This window comes from Drosophila takahashii, unplaced genomic scaffold (genome assembly GCF_030179915.1).
Source record: "Drosophila takahashii strain IR98-3 E-12201 unplaced genomic scaffold, DtakHiC1v2 scaffold_181, whole genome shotgun sequence".
NCBI classification, from domain to species: Eukaryota; Metazoa; Arthropoda; class Insecta; order Diptera; family Drosophilidae; genus Drosophila; species Drosophila takahashii.
In genome coordinates this window covers 1-23,845 of record NW_027221679.1, presented here as the reverse complement: position 1 = coordinate 23,845, position 23,845 = coordinate 1, and the positions used below count along the sequence as shown (strand labels likewise).

At 33.3% G+C, this 23,845-nt stretch overlaps 6 non-coding genes across 6 annotated transcripts; all 6 read right to left on the bottom strand.

Annotated features, from left to right (window-relative positions):
* Positions 1-356: 356 nt before the first annotated feature.
* LOC138914336 (large subunit ribosomal RNA) lies at positions 357-4,313 on the bottom strand. The gene has a single exon (XR_011420192.1). It is a non-coding gene; the product is annotated as a large subunit ribosomal RNA (ribosomal RNA).
* A 398-nt stretch (positions 4,314-4,711) lies between these two features.
* LOC138914339 (5.8S ribosomal RNA) lies at positions 4,712-4,890 on the bottom strand. Its single transcript, XR_011420195.1, has one exon. It is a non-coding gene; the product is annotated as a 5.8S ribosomal RNA (ribosomal RNA).
* A 623-nt stretch (positions 4,891-5,513) lies between these two features.
* Positions 5,514-7,508, bottom strand: LOC138914333 (small subunit ribosomal RNA). The gene has a single exon (XR_011420189.1). It is a non-coding gene; the product is annotated as a small subunit ribosomal RNA (ribosomal RNA).
* A 5,080-nt stretch (positions 7,509-12,588) lies between these two features.
* Positions 12,589-16,540, bottom strand: LOC138914340 (large subunit ribosomal RNA). The gene has a single exon (XR_011420196.1). It is a non-coding gene; the product is annotated as a large subunit ribosomal RNA (ribosomal RNA).
* Positions 16,541-16,938: 398 nt separating this feature from the next.
* On the bottom strand, positions 16,939-17,117 carry LOC138914329 (5.8S ribosomal RNA). Its single transcript, XR_011420185.1, has one exon. It is a non-coding gene; the product is annotated as a 5.8S ribosomal RNA (ribosomal RNA).
* Positions 17,118-17,738: 621 nt separating this feature from the next.
* LOC138914334 (small subunit ribosomal RNA) lies at positions 17,739-19,728 on the bottom strand. Its single transcript, XR_011420190.1, has one exon. It is a non-coding gene; the product is annotated as a small subunit ribosomal RNA (ribosomal RNA).
* Between the last annotated feature and the right edge of the window lie 4,117 nt (positions 19,729-23,845).

Genomic DNA, 23,845 nt, shown 5'->3' with positions numbered 1-23,845 from the left:
TAGGATGACGATTCAGTTGGCTACCTTAAGAGGTACATATACTTGCATATGTCTCTTACTTGTATGTTCGGACTTAGAATATTTGTATACACGTCACTAATAGGATGACGATTCAGTTGGCTACCTTAAGAAGTACATATACTTGCATATGTCTCTTATTTGCATGTTCGGACTTAGAATATTTTTATACGCGTCACTAATAGGATGACGATACATATGGCTACCATTGTTAAATATATTTAAATAAAATTTATTTAAATATAATTATTATTTTATATATATATATTTTTATATATATATATATTCTGACTTAAAAAAGCCAAACAAAATAAACACAATTAAATTTATGTTTATTATCGAATCATCAAGCAAAGGATAAGCTTCAGTGGATCGCAGTATGGCAGCTGCTCAACCACTTACAACACCTTGCCTGTTACAAAAGTCGTTTACAATTGATTCTAGGCTTTGTCATTGTATTAAATAATGCTTTTATATGTAACTAGCGCGGCATCAGGTGATCGAAGATCCTCCCAATTTACTATGTTACAAATTACATTGGCATCACATCCATTGTCGTTTATAAAGTAAATTATAAACTTTAAATGGTTTAGAAGCCATACAATGCAAATTGCCCCTTATTTATCATTGCAGTCCAGCACGGATACGACCTTAGAGGCGTTCAGGCATAATCCAACGGACGTAGCGTCATACCACTGTTCGCTCGAACAAGTATTGTGCCATTGGTCCGTACCTGCGGTTCCTCTCGTACTACGCAGGAATGCTGTCGCAACAACGTTTTGTCATTAGTAGGGTAAAACTAACCTGTCTCACGACGGTCTAAACCCAGCTCACGTTCCCTTGCATGGGTGAACAATCCAACGCTTGGTGAATTTTGCTTCACAATGATAGGAAGAGCCGACATCGAAGGATCAAAAAGCGACGTCGCTATGAACGCTTGGCCGCCACAAGCCAGTTATCCCTATGGTAACTTTTCTGACACCTCTTGTTAAAAACTCTTTAAACCAAAAGGATCGATAGGCCGAGCTTTTGCTGTCCCTGTGTGTACTGAACACCGAGATCAAGTCAGCATTTGCCCTTTTGCTCTATGTGTGGTTTCTGTCCGCACTGAGCTGGCCTTGGGACACCTCCGTTATTATTTGAGAGATGTACCGCCCCAGTCAAACTCCCTACCTGGCAATGTCCTTGAATTGGATCATACCTGAGTAATTGGAGTTATACCAAATTTTCAAATCAAAAATACATAAATGCACCGTTTTATTAAAGAATTTGTTTGCGATTATATAACAAACTCGTGATACTTTGATCAAGAAGCTTGCATCAAAACCCAATACCATAAGATATAATAAATATATCCGTATAATGGCTAGGAAATGATACACGTTCCATTTAATCAAGTAAGTAAGGAAACAATAAGAGTAGTGGTATTTCATTGACGATACCAAACCGAAGTCTAATATCTCCCACTTATTCTACACCTCTTATGTCTCCTTACACTGCCAGATTAGAGTCAAGCTCAAAAGGGTCTTCTTTCCCCGCTAATTATTCCAAGCCCGTTCCCTTGGCTGTGGTTTCGCTAGATAGTAGATAGGGACAGTAGGAATCTCGTTAATCCATTCATGCGCGTCACTAATTAGATGACGAGGCATTTGGCTACCTTAAGAGAGTCATAGTTACTCCCGCCGTTGACCCGCGCTTACTTGAATTTCTTCACTTTGACATTCAGAGCACTGGGCAGAAATCACATTGTGTCAACACCCGCTAGGGCCATCACAATGCTTTGTTTTAATTAGACAGTCGGATTCCCCAAGTCCGTGCCAGTTCTGAATTGATTGTTAATTGATAATCGTTATAATTAATAAGAACTAATTGGTTTGACCCAATTAGTATTCTTAAAAATTTTAGCAAGAAAGTTCCACAATTGGCTACGTAACTAACTATCCGGGGAACAAGTAACTAACATAAATGCTAGAAACTCTATTTACCCAGAACGAGCACATAAACCATGTTATTGTTTCCCAATCAAGCCCGACTATCTCAATCTTCAGAGCCAATCCTTATCCCGAAGTTACGGATCTAATTTGCCGACTTCCCTTACCTACATTATTCTATCGACTAGAGACTCTTCACCTTGGAGACCAGCTGCGGATATTGGTACGGCCTGTTGAGAAGTTTGCGTGTCCCCACCATAAATTTTCAAGGTCCGAGGAGAAAATATCGACACAACAGTATATGTCATGCTCTTCTAGCCCATCTACCATATCTCTCTGCGAAAGACTTCCATGGTAGTACGGCTATAAAACAGAAAAGAAAACTCTTCCGATATCTCTCGACGGCTTCTTTATGGTCGTTCCTGTTGCCAGGATGAGCACGAGGCCCATATTTAATAACAAACGGATACTCAACAGGTTACGGAATTGGAACCGTATTCCCTTTCGTTCAAAATTATTCAAGTATATTATATTAGCTTGATTTGTATATATTGCGTTTTTGGTTTTACTTGAAAATTTTCGGCTTTCGCCTTGAACTTAGGACCGACTAACTCGTGATCAACCACTGTTCACACGAAACCCTTCTCCACTTCAGTCCTCCAAGGTCTCATTCGATTATTTGCTACTACCACCAAGATCTGTACCAATGGCAGCTCCATGCAGGCTTACGCCAAACACTTCTACGCATACCATTGTACCTTCCTACTCACTAAAGTTTCAAAATTTATATCACAAGTAATATAAATCATCTACTTTAGCGGTAATGTATAGGTATACAACTTAAGCGCCATCCATTTTAAGGGCTAGTTGCTTCGGCAGGTGAGTTGTTACACACTCCTTAGCGGATTTCGACTTCCATGATCACCGTCCTGCTGTTTTAAGCAACCAACGCCTTTCATGGTATCTGCATGAGTTGTTAATTTGGGCACCGTAACATTACGTTTGGTTCATCCCACAGCGCCAGTTCTGCTTACCAAAAGTGGCCCACTGGGCACATTATATCATAACCTTAAACTTCATATCAAGAAAGTTAAGGTTCTTACCCATTTAAAGTTTGAGAATAGGTTAAGATCGTTTCGACCCTAAGGCCTCTAATCATTCGCTTTACCAGATAAGATTATTTTATATAATATTAAAATGCACCAGCTATCCTGAGGGAAACTTCGGAAGGAACCAGCTACTAGATGGTTCGATTGGTCTTTCGCCCCTATACTCAATTCTGACAATCGATTTGCACGTCAGAACTGTTTCGGTCTTCCATCAGGGTTTCCCCTGACTTCAACCTGATCAAGTATAGTTCACCATCTTTCGGGTCACAGCATATATGCTCAAGGTACGTTCCAGTTAGAGGCATAAATAATATAAATATCATTATACATAACTATATAGAACGCCCCGGGATTGTGTTAATTAGCTATAAATAGTTAAAAAACTAATCCCATTATTAGTCAAGTTAATTACGCTATTAGGTTTATATCCCAATAACTTGCACATATGTTAGACTCCTTGGTCCGTGTTTCAAGACGGGTCCCGAAGGTATCCTGAATCTTTCGCATTGTTAATCCTACAAGTGCATATAATAAACACAAAAATCAATGATAATCATGCCATTATATAATTCCGAAAAATTAACGCACTGTATTCATATAAATCTATCAGCACTTTATCAAATTAATAACATTTATTCTGTGTTAAAATGCAAGCAATTTAATTTGAATAAACTATAAGTTATATTTTATGATAAATTTGGTATGCTAATAGATTACAATGTCCTTATATGGAAAAAATGCACACTATTATCATAATATTGTTTAAATATTACAATTTTAATGATGAATTTTCCATAACGGATATTCAGGTTCATCGGGCTTAACCTCTAAGCAGTTTCACGTACTGTTTAACTCTCTATTCAGAGTTCTTTTCAACTTTCCCTCACGGTACTTGTTTACTATCGGTCTCATGGTTATATTTAGTTTTAGATGGAGTTTACCACCCACTTAGTGCTGCACTATCAAGCAACACGACTCTTTGGAAACATCATCTAGTAATCATTAACGTTATACGGGCCTGGCACCCTCTATGGGTAAATGGCCTCATTTAAGAAGGACTTAAATCGTTAATTTCTCATACTAGAATATTGACGCTCCATACACTGCATCTCACATTTGCCATATAGACAAAGTGACTTAGTGCTGAACTGATTTCTTTTCGCTCGCCGCTACTAAGAAAATCCTTGTTAGTTTCTTTTCCTCCCCTAATTAATATGCTTAAATTCAGGGGGTAGTCCCATATGAGTTGAGGTTGTATATAACTTTTATTTGCAATTAATTCTTTATATATAATGATAAAACATTTTATTAAATTCGTTTAAAGCTGACGTATATATATATTAATGGCATTTATTTGTAACGAATTAACGAAGAATAATAATATTGTCAACGTTTTTCATATTTCAAATCATTAATAAGAGACAATTCTAGATAATATTTTATGCTAGACATTTCTCAGTATTATTTGATTGAAAAAGAAAATATTCCTCTTCGTTTTTCTCAAAGTTTAATTACTATTGTGAGATAATGTTTTTCATATATTTGTTAATATTATGAATAAAATAATTAAATTATTTTTATCCAATAATATACCATATGCTTATAAAATTTTATTATAAAATTTGTATAAACAACTTAATTAGCATAGTCTTACAACCCTCAACCATATGTAGTCCAAGCAGCACTATAAAATTAATTAAAGTACATAACAGCATGGACTGCGATATGCGTTCAAAATGTCGATGTTCATGTGTCCTGCAGTTCACACGATGACGCACAGTTTGCTGCGTTCTTCATCGACCCATGAGCCGAGTGATCCACCGCTTAGAGTTTTATAATATTGGTTTTAAATTTGGTCAAATATGTTTTTATTGAAAGAAATTAAAAATACACCATTTTACTGGCATATATCAATTCCTTCAATAAATGTATTTATATACCTAAAATAAATGCTGCGAAATGTCTTAGTTTTATATAAACAATATATATCAAAGTATTATTTGTAATGGCATTTGTTTGTTAATATATATTGATAATTTTATATAAAACATTAACCTGAAACCAGGTACAACATTGTATATTTTAGGTTGTTGCATTATCCAATGTATGATCATCATCAAATTAGTTGGCCAATACATCTCGCAACGCGTGTATATTATGGTCCATATACACACAAAAGTTTATAATAAATATATAAAATATATTTTATTATATTAATAATTCGATTTGCTTGTTCGAATTTTATGTTTGTTTCTATTTAATTTATTTGTAATAATATTATATTATTACAATATTTCGATTTGCTTGTTCGAAATTTATTTGATCTTTTACTTTTAAGATCATATTTTTGGTATAATTATTATTATAATTATTATGTATATATATATATATATTGGTAATTTGTATTAAATTTGTATTAACAAATTTTTTTATTAACGGTAAGGATATTATACAATAATGATCCTTCCGCAGGTTCACCTACGGAAACCTTGTTACGACTTTTACTTCCTCTAAATAATCAAGTTCGGTCAACTTTTGCGAAACAACCGTAACACACAAGGCGTCACAGTGATCACGTCCGGAGACCTCACTAAATAATTCAATCGGTAGTAGCGACGGGCGGTGTGTACAAAGGGCAGGGACGTAATCAATGCGAGTTAATGACTCACACTTACTGGGAATTCCAAGTTCATGTGAACAGTTTCAGTTCACAATCCCAAGCATGAAAGTGGTTCAGCGGTTTACCCGGACCTCTCGGTCTAGGAAATACACGTTGATACTTTCATTGTAGCGCGCGTGCAGCCCAGGACATCTAAGGGCATCACAGACCTGTTATTGCTCAATCTCATTATTGCTAGACGCAATTTGTCCATTTAAGAAGCTAGTGTCCTTATAATGGGACAAACCAACAGGTACGGCTCCACTTATATAAACACATTCAAACACAATAAACATTTTACTGCCACCATGAATGAAGGCTATATAAGCTTCAACACCATAATCCTGAAGATATCTATTTAATATATTTGAGTCTCGTTCGTTATCGGAATTAACCAGACAAATCACTCCACGAACTAAGAACGGCCATGCACCACCACCCATAGATTCGAGAAAGAGCTATCAATCTGTCTTACACACTTATGTTCGGACCTGGTAAGTTTTCCCGTGTTGAGTCAAATTAAGCCGCAGGCTCCACTCCTGGTGGTGCCCTTCCGTCAATTCCTTTAAGTTTCAGCTTTGCAACCATACTTCCCCCGGAGCCCAAAAGCTTTGGTTTCCCCGGAAGCGACTGAGAGAGCCATAAAAGTAGCTACACCCAATTGCTAGCTGGCATCGTTTATGGTTAGAACTAGGGCGGTATCTGATCGCCTTCGAACCTCTAACTTTCGTTCTTGATTAATGAAAACATCTTTGGCAAATGCTTTCGCTTAAGTTAGTCTTACGACGGTCCAAGAATTTCACCTCTCGCGTCGTAATACTAATGCCCCCAAACTGCTTCTATTAATCATTACCTCTTGATCTGAAAACCAATGAAAGCAGAACAGAGGTCTTATTTCATTATCCCATGCACAGAATATTCAGGCATTTGAAGCCTGCTTTAAGCACTCTAATTTGTTCAAAGTAATTGTACCGGCCCACAATAACACTCGTTTAAGAGCACTAATGCAGGTTTTTAAATAGGAGGAACATATGAAAAAATACAAGTATTTAAACACATATAAGAACTCCACCGGTAATACGCTTACATACATAAAGGTATAGTACTAACCACAATTGTAAGTTGTACTACCCGTATGAAGCACAAGTTCAACTACGAACGTTTTAACCGCAACAACTTTAATATACGCTATTGGAGCTGGAATTACCGCGGCTGCTGGCACCAGACTTGCCCTCCAATTGGTCCTTGTTAAAGGATTTAAAGTGTACTCATTCCAATTACAGGGCCTCGGATATGAGTCCTGTATTGTTATTTTTCGTCACTACCTCCCCGAGCTGGGAGTGGGTAATTTACGCGCCTGCTGCCTTCCTTAGATGTGGTAGCCGTTTCTCAGGCTCCCTCTCCGGAATCGAACCCTGATTCCCCGTTACCCGTTGCAACCATGGTAGTCCTAGATACTACCATCAAAAGTTGATAGGGCAGACATTTGAAAGATCTGTCGTCGGTACAAGACCATACGATCTGCATGTTATCTAGAGTTCAACCAATATAACGATCTTGCGATCGCTTGGTTTTAGCCTAATAAAAGCACATGTCCCATAAGGTTCATGTTTTAATTGCATGTATTAGCTCTAGAATTACCACAGTTATCCAAGTAACTGTTAACGATCTAAGGAACCATAACTGATATAATGAGCCTTTTGCGGTTTCACTTTTAATTCGTGTGTACTTAGACATGCATGGCTTAATCTTTGAGACAAGCATATAACTACTGGCAGGATCAACCAGAATAATGTTTTCGTTCATATTTCATTCATATTTTTTGAATAGAAATTAGTAATATAAATATAATAGATTTTATTTCCATTTTATATGTTCGGTTTTTCTTAAATATTGATTTTAATTCAATATTTTTTTTTTGCTTTGTGAAATAATTCTATTTTAATTCGAATACGGCCATTTTTATATGGCATTCGTATACGTTCTTTAATTTTTACTTGTTTCGCCACTAATATAACAAGTTTATAATTGATGTTAAAGAAAAAGTACAACTTTTTTATAACACAATTTTCAATATATATTGTTCTTTCTATAAGTTTTTATTATATTATATATACATATTTCATTCTAAAATATCATTTTTGTTCAACATACATAATTATTGTATCCACACATGTACAATTTTTGTTTAACCAATATAAATATTGAGTTAAATCATTTGCATTTTGATGATAAATTTAAAATTTATCTTTTCCATATAACTCTCTGGTAATATATGATATAAAACCGAGCGCATATGAAATTATTTTGATCACTAATATTGCAATTATATTTTATTATAATGCTTTTTGTAAACACATTGTACCGGCAAGCGATACTCTGTGCCCAAACGACAGGGGATATAATAATTTAATATAAATTATCATATATACCTGCCACCAAAGATTAACGATAAAAGTCGGAAACAATTTGTTATTCTATATATAATAGAAACTTGACCTCTGTTTCACCTTATTATCATGGGTTTATAATATTAACCGCGTAGCCAAGTCTTAATTTCATTTAAGAAACAAATTTATACGGATAATATTTTGATTTTAATATATGTTGTTCTATTGATAACAAAAGTATATATTATAATATATTTTGTTCAATAGTAGATGGACTACTTACTGTACCATCCTTATTTTTTATTATTATTGATATACATTATATTGACAACAGCATATGATATTCATATGGTTTGTTCAATAATTAATTGGTGGACAACCACTGACCATCCTATAGTAGTTTTTGGCCACGACGTCTAAATATCGAAATTATTTAATTCCGTTTGCCACCCATACGATAGATATTAACTATCTATAATAATAATGTGTACGCATAAAATATTATATGTATATATATAGACCAACAGACAAGCACTTCACCCTATAGTAGTTTTTGGCCACGACGTCTATATATCGGGCATATTTAATTCTCTTTGCCACCCAACCAAAGATATTCACTTTTTATATAAAGTATTATTTGATCATATTAATATAACCAATTATTTCTGCCATATTCATATAATTTCTTTATGAATTATTTTTTGGTCATATCCATATAATCTATATGCCGTATCCATATAATGAATACGGCATATCCATACAACTAGCCATATTTGTATGTCAATGTATATTTTATTATACATTTTTTTTCTTTATACATATAATATGGTATTTCCATATCGCTATAATTGAATTATATGTATAAGATATCATTTATATATAGCATTGCCAAAATAATATGATAAACATAAATTTTGAACAATACGGCCGGTCGGCGAGCACTGCCTCCCTATATATGTTTTTGGCCACGACGTCTAAATATTGGGTATTTTTCGTACTGCGGCCCCGGTGTATGTAAATTGGGCATATTTCGTACTGATGCCAACATATCTATATGACTCATTATTTTCTTCCATATCAATATAACTTCTTTTATTTCCATATTCAAGTAATTTCTTTATTTGCCATATCAATATAAAATATTTTTTGGTCATATTTATATAATCTATATGCCGTATCCATATAATGAATACGGCATATCCATACAACTAGCCATATTTGTATGTCAATGTATATTTTATTATACATTTTTTTTCTTTATACATATAATATGGTATTTCCATATCGCTATAATTGAATTATATGTATAAGATATCATTTATATATAGCATTGCCAAAATAATATGATAAACATAAATTTTGAACAATACGGCCGGTCGGCGAGCACTGCCTCCCTATATATGTTTTTGGCCACGACGTCTAAATATTGGGTATTTTTCGTACTGCGGCCCCGGTGTATGTAAATTGGGCATATTTCGTACTGATGCCAACATATCTATATGACTCATTATTTTCTTCCATATCAATATAACTTCTTTTATTTCCATATTCAAGTAATTTCTTTATTTGCCATATCAATATAAAATATTTTTTGGTCATATTTATATAATCTATATGCCGTATCCATATAATGAATACGGCATATCCATACAACTAGCCATATTTGTATGTCAATGTATATTTTATTATACATTTTTTTTCTTTATACATATAAGATGGTATTTCCATATCGCTATAATTGAATTATATGTATAAGATATCATTTATATATAGCATTGCCAAAATAATATGATAAACATAAATTTTGAACAATACGGCCGGTCGGCGAGCACTGCCTCCCTATATATGTTTTTGGCCACGACGTCTAAATATTGGGTATTTTTCGTACTGCGGCCCCGGTGTATGTAAATTGGGCATATTTCGTACTGATGCCAACATATCTATATGACTCATTATTTTCTTCCATATCAATATAACTTCTTTTATTTCCATATTCAAGTAATTTCTTTATTTGCCATATCAATATAAAATTTTTTTGGTCATATTTATATAATCTATATGCCGTATCCATATAATGAATACGGCATATCCATACAACTAGCCATATTTGTATGTCAATGTATATTTTATTATACATTTTTTTTCTTTATACATATAATATGGTATTTCCATATCGCTATAATTGAATTATATGTATAAGATATCATTTATATATAGCATTGCCAAATAATATGATAAACATAAATTTTGAACAATACGGCCGGTCGGCGAGCACTGCCTCCCTATATATGTTTTTGGCCACGACGTCTAAATATTGGGTATTTATCGTACTGCGGCTCCGGTGTATGTAAATTGGGCATATATTTCGTACTGATGCCACCATATCCATATAACTTATTTTTTGTTCTATATCTATATAATTAATTTTTTTTCCATACCTATAACTATAAACTAATTTTTTTCCATATCCATACTTGAACTTATTATTTTTCCCATATCATATAACTCGTTTTTTTCCATATCCACACTAGAATTTAGTATTTATCCATATCCATATAAATCATTATTTACCATATCAATATAAATAATATTTTTCCATATTCATACTAGAACTTATTATTTCTTTAATATTCATATACTCAATATTTTTTCATATCCATACTAGAACTTATTCTTTTTCCCATATCCATACTAGAACTTATAAATTTTCCCATATTCATATAACTAATTTTTTTCATATCCATACTAGAACATTATATTTTTGCCATATCTATACAACTCATTTTATTCCATATCCATACTAGAACTTATTATTTCTTTAATATCCATATAACTTAATATTTTTCCATATCCATACCAGAACTTTTTATTTTTCCCATATCCATAGAACTAATTTTTTTCATATCCAGACTAGAACCTAATTTTCTTCCTATATCCATATAACTTATTATTTACTATTACAATATAATTAATTTTTTCCATATCCATACTAGAGCTTATTATCTCTTCAATATCCATAAAACTCAATATTTTTTCATATCCATACTAGAACTGATTATTTTTCCCATATCCATACTAGAACTCAGTATTCTTCCCATATCCATACTACAACTTAGTATTTTTCCATATGCATATAACTCATTATTTAGCATATCAATATAACTAATTTTTTTCCATATCCATACTAGAACTTATTATTTCTTTAATATCCATATAACTCAATATTTTTTTATATCCATACTAGAACTTATTATTTTTCCATATCCATACTAGAACTTATAAATTTTCCCATATTCATATAACTAATTTTTTTCATATCCATACTAGAACATTAAATTTTTTGCCATATCTATATAACTCATTTTATTCCATATCCATACTAGAACTTATTATTTCTTTAATATCCATATAACTCAATATTTTTTCATATCCATACTAGAACTTATCATTTTTCCCATATTCATATAACTCATTTTTCCATATCCATACTAGAACTCTGTATTCTTTTCCATATCCATATAACTCATTTTTTTTTTCATATCCATACTAGAACTTATTATTTTTCCCATATCCACATAACTCATTTTTTCATATCCATACTAGAACTTGTTATTTTTCCCATATCCATATAACTCATTTTTTTCATATCCATACTAGAACTTAATATTATTTTCATATCCATATAACTCATGTTTGGACTTTGAATATTTTTATACACGTCACTAATAGGATGACGATTCAGTGTTCTATGTTAAGAGGAACATTGACTTGCATATGTCTCTTACTTGCATGTTCGGACTTAGAATATTTTTATACACGTCACTAATAGGATGACGATTCAGTTGGCTACCTTAAGAGGTACATATACTTGCATATGTCTCTTACTTGTATGTTCGGACTTAGAATATTTTTATACACGTCACTAATAGGATGACGATTCAGTTGGCTACCTTAAGAGGTACATATACTTGCATATGTCTCTTATTTGCATGTTCGGACTTAGAATATTTTTATACGCGTCACTAATAGGATGACGATTCAGTTGGCTACCTTAAGAGGTACATATACTTGCATATGTCTCTTATTTGCATGTTCGGACTTAGAATATTTGTATACAAGTCACTAATAGGATGACGATTCAGTTGGCTACCTTAAGAGGTACATATACTTGCATATGTCTCTTACTTGTATGTTCGGACTTAGAATATTTGTATACACGTCACTAATAGGATGACGATTCAGTTGGCTACCTTAAGAAGTACATATACTTGCATATGTCTCTTATTTGCATGTTCGGACTTAGAATATTTTTTATACGCGTCACTAATAGGATGACGATACATATGGCTACCATTTTAAATATATTTAAATAAAATTTATTTAAATATAATTATTATTTTATATATATATATTTTATATATATATATATTCTGACTTAAAAAAGCCAAACAAAATAAACACAATTAAATTTATGTTTATTATCGAATCATCAAGCAAAGGATAAGCTTCAGTGGATCGCAGTATGGCAGCTGCTCAACCACTTACAACACCTTGCCTGTTACAAAAGTCGTTTACAATTGATTCTAGGCTTTGTCATTGTATTAAATAATGCTTTTATATGTAACTAGCGCGGCATCAGGTGATCGAAGATCCTCCCAATTTACTATGTTACAAATTACATTGGCATCACATCCATTGTCGTTTATAAAGTAAATTATAAACTTTAAATGGTTTAGAAGCCATACAATGCAAATTGCCCCTTATTTATCATTGCAGTCCAGCACGGATACGACCTTAGAGGCGTTCAGGCATAATCCAACGGACGTAGCGTCATACCACTGTTCGCTCGAACAAGTATTGTGCCATTGGTCCGTACCTGCGGTTCCTCTCGTACTACGCAGGAATGCTGTCGCAACAACGTTTTGTCATTAGTAGGGTAAAACTAACCTGTCTCACGACGGTCTAAACCCAGCTCACGTTCCCTTGCATGGGTGAACAATCCAACGCTTGGTGAATTTTGCTTCACAATGATAGGAAGAGCCGACATCGAAGGATCAAAAAGCGACGTCGCTATGAACGCTTGGCCGCCACAAGCCAGTTATCCCTATGGTAACTTTTCTGACACCTCTTGTTAAAAACTCTTTAAACCAAAAGGATCGATAGGCCGAGCTTTTGCTGTCCCTGTGTGTACTGAACACCGAGATCAAGTCAGCATTTGCCCTTTTGCTCTATGTGTGGTTTCTGTCCGCACTGAGCTGGCCTTGGGACACCTCCGTTATTATTTGAGAGATGTACCGCCCCAGTCAAACTCCCTACCTGGCAATGTCCTTGAATTGGATCATACCTGAGTAATTGGAGTTATACCAAATTTTCAAATCAAAAATACATAAATGCACCGTTTTATTAAAGAATTTGTTTGCGATTATATAACAAACTCGTGATACTTTGATCAAGAAGCTTGCATCAAAACCCAATACCATAAGATATAATAAATATATCCGTATAATGGCTAGGAAATGATACACGTTCCATTTAATCAAGTAAGTAAGGAAACAATAAGAGTAGTGGTATTTCATTGACGATACCAAACCGAAGTCTAATATCTCCCACTTATTCTACACCTCTTATGTCTCCTTACACTGCCAGATTAGAGTCAAGCTCAAAAGGGTCTTCTTTCCCCGCTAATTATTCCAAGCCCGTTCCCTTGGCTGTGGTTTCGCTAGATAGTAGATAGGGACAGTAGGAATCTCGTTAATCCATTCATGCGCGTCACTAATTAGATGACGAGGCATTTGGCTACCTTAAGAGAGTCATAGTTACTCCCGCCGTTGACCCGCGCTTACTTGAATTTCTTCACTTTGACATTCAGAGCACTGGGCAGAAATCACATTGTGTCAACACCCGCTAGGGCCATCACAATGCTTTGTTTTAATTAGACAGTCGGATTCCCCAAGTCCGTGCCAGTTCTGAATTGATTGTTAATTGATAATCGTTATAATTAATAAGAACTAATTGGTTTGACCAAATTAGTATTCTTAAAAATTTTAGCAAGAAAGTTCCACAATTGGCTACGTAACTAACTATCCGGGGAACAAGTAACTAACATAAATGCTAGAAACTCTATTTACCCAGAACGAGCACATAAACCATGTTATTGTTTCCCAATCAAGCCCGACTATCTCAATCTTCAGAGCCAATCCTTATCCCGAAGTTACGGATCTAATTTGCCGACTTCCCTTACCTACATTATTCTATCGACTAGAGACTCTTCACCTTGGAGACCAGCTGCGGATATTGGTACGGCCTGTTGAGAAGTTTGCGTGTCCCCACCATAAATTTTCAAGGTCCGAGGAGAAAATATCGACACAACAGTATATGTCATGCTCTTCTAGCCCATCTACCATATCTCTCTGCGAAAGACTTCCATGGTAGTACGGCTATAAAACAGAAAAGAAAACTCTTCCGATATCTCTCGACGGCTTCTTTATGGTCGTTCCTGTTGCCAGGATGAGCACGAGGCCCATATTTAATAACAAACGGATACTCAACAGGTTACGGAATTGGAACCGTATTCCCTTTCGTTCAAAATTATTCAAGTATATTATATTAGCTTGATTTGTATATATTGCGTTTTTGGTTTTACTTGAAAATTTCGGCTTTCGCCTTGAACTTAGGACCGACTAACTCGTGATCAACCACTGTTCACACGAAACCCTTCTCCACTTCAGTCCTCCAAGGTCTCATTCGATTATTTGCTACTACCACCAAGATCTGTACCAATGGCAGCTCCATGCAGGCTTACGCCAAACACTTCTACGCATACCATTGTACCTTCCTACTCACTAAAGTTTCAAAATTTATATCACAAGTAATATAAATCATCTACTTTAGCGGTAATGTATAGGTATACAACTTAAGCGCCATCCATTTTAAGGGCTAGTTGCTTCGGCAGGTGAGTTGTTACACACTCCTTAGCGGATTTCGACTTCCATGATCACCGTCCTGCTGTTTTAAGCAACCAACGCCTTTCATGGTATCTGCATGAGTTGTTAATTTGGGCACCGTAACATTACGTTTGGTTCATCCCACAGCGCCAGTTCTGCTTACCAAAGTGGCCCACTGGGCACATTATATCATAACCTTAAACTTCATATCAAGAAAGTTAAGGTTCTTACCCATTTAAAGTTTGAGAATAGGTTAAGATCGTTTCGACCCTAAGGCCTCTAATCATTCGCTTTACCAGATAAGATTATTTTATATAATATTAAAATGCACCAGCTATCCTGAGGGAAACTTCGGAAGGAACCAGCTACTAGATGGTTCGATTGGTCTTTCGCCCCTATACTCAATTCTGACAATCGATTTGCACGTCAGAACTGTTTCGGTCTTCCATCAGGGTTTCCCCTGACTTCAACCTGATCAAGTATAGTTCACCATCTTTCGGGTCACAGCATATATGCTCAAGGTACGTTCCAGTTAGAGGCATAAATAATATAAATATCATTATACATAACTATATAGAACGCCCCGGATTGTGTTAATTAGCTATAAATAGTTAAAAAACTAATCCCATTATTAGTCAAGTTAATTACGCTATTAGGTTTATATCCCAATAACTTGCACATATGTTAGACTCCTTGGTCCGTGTTTCAAGACGGGTCCGAAGGTATCCTGAATCTTTCGCATTGTTAATCCTACAAGTGCATATAATAAACACAAAAATCAATGATAATCATGCCATTATATAATTCCGAAAAATTAACGCACTGTATTCATATAAATCTATCAGCACTTTATCAAATTAATAACATTTATTCTGTGTTAAAATGCAAGCAATTTAATTTGAATAAACTATAAGTTATATTTTATGATAAATTTGGTATGCTAATAGATTACAATGTCCTTATATGGAAAAAATGCACACTATTATCATAATATTGTTTAAATATTACAATTTTAATGATGAATTTTCCATAACGGATATTCAGGTTCATCGGGCTTAACCTCTAAGCAGTTTCACGTACTGTTTAACTCTCTATTCAGAGTTCTTTTCAACTTTCCCTCACGGTACTTGTTTACTATCGGTCTCATGGTTATATTTAGTTTTAGATCGAGTTTACCACCCACTTAGTGCTGCACTATCAAGCAACACGACTCTTTGGAAACATCATCTAGTAATCATTAACGTTATACGGGCCTGGCACCCTCTATGGGTAAATGGCCTCATTTAAGAAGGACTTAAATCGTTAATTTCTCATACTAGAATATTGACGCTCCATACACTGCATCTCACATTTGCCATATAGACAAAGTGACTTAGTGCTGAACTGATTTCTTTTCGCTCGCCGCTACTAAGAAAATCCTTGTTAGTTTCTTTTCCTCCCCTAATTAATATGCTTAAATTCAGGGGTAGTCCCATATGAGTTGAGGTTGTATATAACTTTTATTTGCAATTAATTCTTTATATATAATGATAAAACATTTTATTAAATTCGTTTAAAGCTGACGTATATATATATTAATGGCATTTATTTGTAACGAATTAACGAAGAATAATAATATTGTCAACGTTTTTCATATTTCAAATCATTAATAAGAGACAATTCTAGATAATATTTTATGCTAGACATTTCTCAGTATTATTTGATTGAAAAAGAAAATATTCCTCTTCGTTTTTCTCAAAGTTTAATTACTATTGTGAGATAATGTTTTTCATATATTTGTTAATATTATGAATAAAATAATTAAATTATTTTTATCCAATAATATACCATATGCTTATAAAATTTTATTATAAAATTTGTATAAACAACTTAATTAGCATAGTCTTACAACCCTCAACCATATGTAGTCCAAGCAGCACTATAAAATTAATTAAAGTACATAACAGCATGGACTGCGATATGCGTTCAAAATGTCGATGTTCATGTGTCCTGCAGTTCACACGATGACGCACAGTTTGCTGCGTTCTTCATCGACCCATGAGCCGAGTGATCCACCGCTTAGAGTTTTATAATATTGGTTTTAAATTTGGTCAAATATGTTTTTATTGAAAGAAATTAAAAATACACCATTTTACTGGCATATATCAATTCCTTCAATAAATGTATTTATATACCTAAAATAAATGCTGCGAAATGTCTTAGTTTTATATAAACAATATATATCAAAGTATTATTTGTAATGGCATTTGTTTGTTAATATATATTGATAATTTTATATAAAACATTAACCTGAAACCAGGTACAACATTGTATATTTTAGGTTGTTGCATTATCCAATGTATGATCATCATCAAATTAGTTGGCCAATACATCTCGCAACGCGTGTATATTATGGTCCATATACACACAAAAGTTTATAATAAATATATAAAATATATTTTATTATATTAATAATTCGATTTGCATGTTCGAATTTTATGTTTGTTTCTATTTAATTTATTTGTAATAATATTATATTATTACAATATTTCGATTTGCTTGTTCGAACTTTATTTGATCTTTTACTTTTAAGATCATATTTTGGTATAATTATTATTATAATTATTATGTATATATATATATATATTGGTAATTTGTATTAAATTTGTATTAACAAATTTTTTTTTAACGGTAAGGATATTATACAATAATGATCCTTCCGCAGGTTCACCTACGGAAACCTTGTTACGACTTTTACTTCCTCTAAATAATCAAGTTCGGTCAACTTTTGCGAAACAACCGTAACACACAAGGCGTCACAGTGATCACGTCCGGAGACCTCACTAAATAATTCAATCGGTAGTAGCGACGGGCGGTGTGTACAAAGGGCAGGGACGTAATCAATGCGAGTTAATGACTCACACTTACTGGGAATTCCAAGTTCATGTGAACAGTTTCAGTTCACAATCCCAAGCATGAAAGTGGTTCAGCGGTTTACCCGGACCTCTCGGTCTAGGAAATACACGTTGATACTTTCATTGTAGCGCGCGTGCAGCCCAGGACATCTAAGGGCATCACAGACCTGTTATTGCTCAATCTCATTATTGCTAGACGCAATTTGTCCATTTAAGAAGCTAGTGTCCTTATAATGGGACAAACCAACAGGTACGGCTCCACTTATATAAACACATTCAAACACAATAAACATTTTACTGCCACCATGAATGAAGGCTATATAAGCTTCAACACCATAATCCTGAAGATATCTATTTAATATATTTGAGTCTCGTTCGTTATCGGAATTAACCAGACAAATCACTCCACGAACTAAGAACGGCCATGCACCACCACCCATAGATTCGAGAAAGAGCTATCAATCTGTCTTACACACTTATGTTCGGACCTGGTAAGTTTTCCCGTGTTGAGTCAAATTAAGCCGCAGGCTCCACTCCTGGTGGTGCCCTTCCGTCAATTCCTTTAAGTTTCAGCTTTGCAACCATACTTCCCCCGAGCCCAAAAGCTTTGGTTCCCGGGAAGCGACTGAGAGAGCCAAAAAAGTAGCTACACCCAATTGCTAGCTGGCATCGTTTATGGTTAGAACTAGGGCGGTATCTGATCGCCTTCGAACCTCTAACTTTCGTTCTTGATTAATGAAAACATCTTTGGCAAATGCTTTCGCTTAAGTTAGTCTTACGACGGTCCAAGAATTTCACCTCTCGCGTCGTAATACTAATGCCCCCAAACTGCTTCTATTAATCATTACCTCTTGATCTGAAAACCAATGAAAGCAGAACAGAGGTCTTATTTCATTATCCCATGCACAGAATATTCAGGCATTTGAAGCCTGCTTTAAGCACTCTAATTTGTTCAAAGTAATTGTACCGGCCACAATAACACTCGTTTAAGAGCACTAATGCAGGTTTTTAAATAGGAGGAACATATGAAAAAATACAAGTATTTAAACACATATAAGAACTCCACCGGTAATACGCTTACATACATAAAGGTATAGTACTAACCACAATTGTAAGTTGTACTACCCGTATGAAGCACAAGTTCAACTACGAACGTTTTAACCGCAACAACTTTAATATACGCTATTGGAGCTGGAATTACCGCGGCTGCTGGCACCAGACTTGCCCTCCAATTGGTCCTTGTTAAAGGATTAAAGTGTACTCATTCCAATTACAGGGCCTCGGATATGAGTCCTGTATTGTTATTTTTCGTCACTACCTCCCCGAGCTGGGAGTGGGTAATTTACGCGCCTGCTGCCTTCCTTAGATGTGGTAGCCGTTTCTCAGGCTCCCTCTCCGGAATCGAACCCTGATTCCCCGTTACCCGTTGCAACCATGGTAGTCCTAGATACTACCATCAAAAGTTGATAGGGCAGACATTTGAAAGATCTGTCGTCGGTACAAGACCATACGATCTGCATGTTATCTAGAGTTCAACCAATATAACGATCTTGCGATCGCTTGGTTTTAGCCTAATAAAAGCACATGTCCCATAAGGTTCATGTTTAATTGCATGTATTAGCTCTAGAATTACCACAGTTATCCAAGTAACTGTTAACGATCTAAGGAACCATAACTGATATAATGAGCCTTTTGCGGTTTCACTTTTAATTCGTGTGTACTTAGACATGCATGGCTTAATCTTTGAGACAAGCATATAACTACTGGCAGGATCAACCAGAATAATGTTTTCGTTCATATTTCATTCATATTTTTTGAATAGAAATTAGTAATATAAATATAATAGATTTTATTTCCATTTTATATGTTCGGTTTTTCTTAAATATTGATTTTAATTCAATATTTTTTTTTGCTTTGTGAAATAATTCTATTTTAATTCGAATACGGCCATTTTTATATGGCATTCGTATACGTTCTTTAATTTTTACTTGTTTCGCCACTAATATAACAAGTTTATAATTGATGTTAAAGAAAAAGTACAACTTTTTTATAACACAATTTTCAATATATATTGTTCTTTCTATAAGTTTTTATTATATTATATATACATATTTCATTCTAAAATATCATTTTTGTTCAACATACATAATTATTGTATCCACACATGTACAATTTTTGTTTAACCAATATAAATATTGAGTTAAATCATTTGCATTTTGATGATAAATTTAAAATTTATCTTTTCCATATAACTCTCTGGTAATATATGATATAAACCCGAGCGCATATGAAATTATTTTGATCACTAATATTGCAATTATATTTTATTATAATGCTTTTTGTAAACACATTGTACCGGCAAGCGATACTCTGTGCCCAAACGACAGGGGATATAATAATTTAATATAAATTATCATATATACCTGCCACCAAAGATTAACGATAAAAGTCGGAAACAATTTGTTATTCTATATATAATAGAAACTTGACCTCTGTTTCACTTATTATCATGGGTTTATAATATTAACCGCGTAGCCAAGGCTTAATTTCATTTAAGAAACAAATTTATACGGATAATATTTTGATTTTAATATATGTTGTTCTATTGATAACAAAAGTATATATTATAATATATTTTGTTCAATAGTAGATGGACTACTTACTGTACCATCCTTATTTTTTATTATTATTGATATACATTATATTGACAACAGCATATGATATTCATATGGTTTGTTCAATAATTAATTGGTGGACAACCACTGACCATCCTATAGTAGTTTTTGGCCACGACGTCTAAATATCGAAATTATTTAATTCCGTTTGCCACCCATACGATAGATATTAACTATCTATAATAATAATGTGTACGCATAAAATATTATATGTATATATATAGACCAACAGACAAGCACTTCACCCTATAGTAGTTTTTGGCCACGACGTCTATATATCGGGCATATTTAATTCTCTTTGCCACCCAACCAAAGATATTCACTTTTTTATATAAAGTATTATTTGATCATATTAATATAACCAATTATTTCTGCCATATTCATATAATTTCTTTATGAATTATTTTTTGGTCATATCCATATAATCTATATGCCGTATCCATATAATGAATACGGCATATCCATACAACTAGCCATATTTGTATGTCAATGTATATTTTATTATACATTTTTTTCTTTATACATATAATATGGTATTTCCATATCGCTATAATTGAATTATATGTATAAGATATCATTTATATATAGCATTGCCAAAATAATATGATAAACATAAATTTTGAACAATACGGCCGGTCGGCGAGCACTGCCTCCCTATATATGTTTTTGGCCACGACGTCTAAATATTGGGTATTTTTCGTACTGCGGCCCCGGTGTATGTAAATTGGGCATATTTCGTACTGATGCCAACATATCTATATGACTCATTATTTTCTTCCATATCAATATAACTTCTTTTATTTCCATATTCTAGTAATTTCTTTATTTGCCATATCAATATAAAATAATTTTTGGTCATATTTATATAATATATATGAATTATCCATATAATGAATACGGCATATCCATACAACTAGCCATATTTGTATGTCAATGTATATTTTATTATACATTTTTTTTCTTTATACATATAATATGGTATTTCCATATCGCTATAATTGAATTATATGTATAAGATATCATTTATATATAGCATTGCCAAAATAATATGATAAACATAAATTTTGAACAATACGGCCGGTCGGCGAGCACTGCCTCCCTATATATGTTTTTGGCCACGACGTCTAAATATTGGGTATTTTTCGTACTGCGGCCCCGGTGTATGTAAATTGGGCATATTTCGTACTGATGCCAACATATCTATATGACTCATTATTTTCTTCCATATCAATATAACTTCTTTTATTTCCATATTCAAGTAATTTCTTTATTTGCCATATCAATATAAAATATTTTTTGGTCATATTTATATAATCTATATGCCGTATCCATATAATGAATACGGCATATCCATACAACTAGCCATATTTGTATGTCAATGTATATTTTATTATACATTTTTTTTCTTTATACATATAATATGGTATTTCCATATCGCTATAATTGAATTATATGTATAAGATATCATTTATATATAGCATTGCCAAAATAATATGATAAACATAAATTTTGAACAATACGGCCGGTCGGCGAGCACTGCCTCCCTATATATGTTTTTGGCCACGACGTCTAAATATTGGGTATTTTTCGTACTGCGGCCCCGGTGTATGTAAATTGGGCATATTTCGTACTGATGCCAACATATCTATATGACTCATTATTTTCTTCCATATCAATATAACTTCTTTTATTTCCATATTCAAGTAATTTCTTTATTTGCCATATCAATATAAAATATTTTTTGGTCATATTTATATAATCTATATGCCGTATCCATATAATGAATACGGCATATCCATACAACTACTAGCCATATTTGTATGTCAATGTATATTTTATTATACATTTTTTTTCTTTATACATATAATATGGTATTTCCATATCGCTATAATTGAATTATATGTATAAGATATCATTTATATATAGCATTGCCAAAATAATATGATAAACATAAATTTTGAACAATACGGCCGGTCGGCGAGCACTGCCTCCCTATATATGTTTTTGGCCACGACGTCCTAAATATTGGGTATTTTTCGTACTGCGGCCCCGGTGTATGTAATTGGGCATATTTCGTACTGATGCCAACATATCTATATGACTCATTATTTTCTTCATATCAATATAACTTCTTTTATTTCCATATTCAAGTATTTCTTTTTTGCCATATCAATATAAAATATTTTTTGGTCATATTTATATAATCTATATGCCGTATCCATATATGATACGGCATATCCATACAACTAGCCATATTTGTATGTCAATGTATATTTTATATATACATTTTTTTTCTTTATACATATAATATGGTATTTCCATATCGCTATAATTGAATTATATGTATAAGATATCATTTATATATAGCATTGCCAAAATAATATGATAAACATAAATTTGAACAATACGGGCCGTCGGCGAGCACTGCCTCCCTATATATGTTTTGGCCACGACGTCTAATATTGGGTTTTTTCGTACTGCGGCCACCGGTGTATGTAAATTGGGCATATTTCGTACTGATGCCAACATATCTATATGACTCATTATTTTCTTCCATATCAATATACTTCTTTTATTTCATATTCAAGTATTTCTTTATTTGCCATATCAATATAAAATATTTTTTGGTCATATTTATATAATCTATTCCGTATCCATATAATGAATACGGCATATCCATACAACTAGCCATATTTGTATGTCAATGTATATTTTATTATACATTTTTTTTCTTTTATACATATAATATGGTATTTCCATATCGCTATAATTGAATTATATGTATAAGATATCATTTATATATAGCATTGCCAAAATAATATGATAAACATAAATTTTGAACAATATCGGCCGGTCGGCGAGCACTGCCTCCTATATATGTTTTTGGCACCGACGTCTAAAATTGGGTAGTTTTTTCGTACTGCGGCCCCGTGTTGTAATTTGGGCATATTTCGTACTGATGCCAACATATCTATATGACTCATTATTTTTCTTCCATATCAATATAACTTCTTTTATTCCATATTCAATTAATTTCTTTATTTGCCATATCAATATAAAATATTTTTGGTCATATTTTATTAATCTATATGCCGTATCCATATAATGATACGGCATATCCATACAACTAGCCATATTTGTATGTCAATGTTTATTTTTATTTATACAATTTTTTTTCTTTATACATATAATATTGTATTTCCATATCGCTATAATTGAATTATA